The sequence below is a fragment of the Gouania willdenowi genome, chromosome 3, assembly GCF_900634775.1.
Source record: "Gouania willdenowi chromosome 3, fGouWil2.1, whole genome shotgun sequence".
In the NCBI taxonomy this organism is placed as follows: Eukaryota; Metazoa; Chordata; class Actinopteri; order Blenniiformes; family Gobiesocidae; genus Gouania; species Gouania willdenowi.
The window spans coordinates 25,146,713-25,149,465 of record NC_041046.1 but is presented as its reverse complement, the minus strand read 5'-3'; positions in this window follow the sequence as shown (position 1 = coordinate 25,149,465).

Here is a 2,753-nt window from a genome sequence, read left to right as displayed (position 1 = left end):
TCATATCCAACCAATCAGATTAAACATAATGCACGGTGCCAAAACAGCACTTAAATTCTTAGCGGCGTGAATAGTTGAATTTGAGTTAATAAATATAGCTATACTTAGAGCTTGAACTTTTTACTATTTTTAATTTAATTAATTGGTGTAATCTTATTATTATTATTATTATTATTATTATTATTATTATTATTATTATTATTATTATTATTGTTATTATTATTTTAAAAAACTGTACATTTTTACAAACCTTATATTTAGGGAGTAACTTTTACTTTGAGTACCATTTAATTGACTTTTACTTGAGTATTTAATGTATGACTTAGTTGTACTTGTACTTGAGTACAATGTCAATCAAGTAACAGTACTTCTACTTGAGTAGCATATATCAGTACTCTTTACACCTGTTGCTTCTTTTGAGACGTGTATGAAGTGTTTTGTGAGTGAGTTGAGATGCATGATGGACATGCAGACTGTGTTAAGGGTTTTGAACATTTGACTTCAGTTTCGACCAATGCTTGTTAGCAATAAAAAAAAAACACAAAAAAAAAAAAACTGTCGTATTCTGTGTGTGTGTGTGTGTGTGTGTTTTCTCGAGCATGAGTGTGCCTTATCCCTTCCCGTCTAATTGTTGACCCCTCACCCTCTCCGCCAACTCTGGACCCAGCAACAATTGTCCTTCTGAGGGCAAAGAAGCCCCTTTGGCCCCTAAAGTGTTGGGGGTGTGTGTGAGTGTGTGTGTGTGCGTGTGTAGCTGTGGTTGGGGACCAGTCACAGCAGTCTGAGCCTGAGCTGATCTAACAGGATTAGATGAACCAGGGCAAAGAAGGGAGGAGTCGCCTGTTTCTTTCTCTCTGGGATAAAAAAATGACACTTGGCCTTGGCAGATGCCCTTAGAGCAGCAGCATCTGACTCTCACAATTTAATCATTTAAATTAAGGGCTGGGGAGTGAGATTTTTACAGATGACCTTTGAAGATAGCTAACTTTTGCATCTCTTAGCATGTAGTAAAAACCTTGATCACGCAAAAAAAAAACAAACAAAAGAGGAATCACGGTTTTTTTCAAGCATCGGCACTGCCTTAGAGGGAAGCATTTCTTTTCCGTACCAAAGGGAAAACAGTGTAACATCATATTTGAAAGCAGATAGGGTTCAGCATAAATACTAGAGTCATTTTTTTTCATCAGGGGGAAATAATTGAAACTTGTAGAGCTCATTGCAGATGAATCTGATCCATTTGACAGGATGAAAATAAATCAGACCACTTCAGACCAGTTTACATGTGGCTCTAATGATGGCTGGCTAAATCACATTGGGCTAATTAATTTAGAGACTCTCTAATCAAATTTGAATGCTCTGGAAACTAGGCTGACATCCGTGTGTGTTGTGGGTCTGTCTCTAGTGTGAGTGGAGGACTATCAATAACAGGATAAGTTCTCTATCTACACATGCTCCTGATGCACAAAAAATGAGCCTATGTTGGGTTCTTAGGGCAATAACAAACATGAAGACGTGAAGAGGAACGCAACGGGAAAAAGAAGGAAGGAAAACGGAACAGAAGACGTGCATCCATCAGCGCACATCTGGCAAAACGGTACGAGAGGGGGAGCATGACCCTATTTAGCTTTGCATAATATACTTACAGTAGCATTAACACACTCAGTATGTGTGCATGTGTGTGTGTGTCCTAGCGTAACAGCAGTTTGAGATAAGAAAAAGCTCCGGGAGGGGATCAAACAAGCACACACACACACGCACACACACACACACGAGTACAAATATAAACACACACATCAGTATGCTTATGCATACATCACTAATGGGAACACTCTCAGACACAAAAACACAGCACAACCCCACACGGCTCAGATTAATAAAGGTCAATTAGCAATTATGATTTCCATATTTAATCAGTCCCCTGTGGCGCTGCTCTGTGGCCGGAGCTTTGACAACAGACACTCTTCCTCTCTCGCTTTTCTGCATCAGCCGTTCCTGCTCTCTCCTCTTCTTCTTCCTGCCACGCCCCTTTGCTCTTCCCATGGCCTACGTCATTAACATGTGAGCGCACCCTTTCCTTTCCTAACCTCCACCTCCAGCCCCTCCCTTATCTCACCATGCCATCCCCCCATCTTTAGCATCCCCCCTCTCGCTGTCTTTCTCCCTCTATCCCTCCCTCGCTGAATGTATCCCCTCATTAATCTTGATATTTTTCTCTCTCGCTGTGTGTTCTTCCACAGGCTTTCAAGCCACTCACTAATTGCAATTAATCACTAAGAGAAACAGATGCTGAGAACAAAGGCAACCTGGGAGTGCACGAGTCTGTACATGTGTATGTGTGTGTTTGTGTCAATACAAGTGTGTGTATGTGTGTGTGTGTGTGTGCATCAGTGTGTGTACTGTACAGAAAGGAGGTAGAGGTCTAATGCAGCTGTTGGCCTGTGTGCTGTGTATTTATAATGCATTATCAAATAGTGACACAACCTTAATGATTCAAAAGAGTTTGTTTTTTTCATTCCATCATTAGCAGAAGCATGTATACTATGAATGATACTGGATTTGTGCCACCATCTTCAAACCCGCTAATTCCCATTTATCAGGGTCGCGGGGGGTGTGCCGGTGCCAATTTCCGGCTCTCGCTGGGCGGGGGTACACCCTGGACAGGGCGCCAGTCCATCGCAGGGCGACATAGACAACCCCCACTCTCTCATTCACTCCTATGGGCAATTTAGAGACTCCAATCAACCTTACAGTCA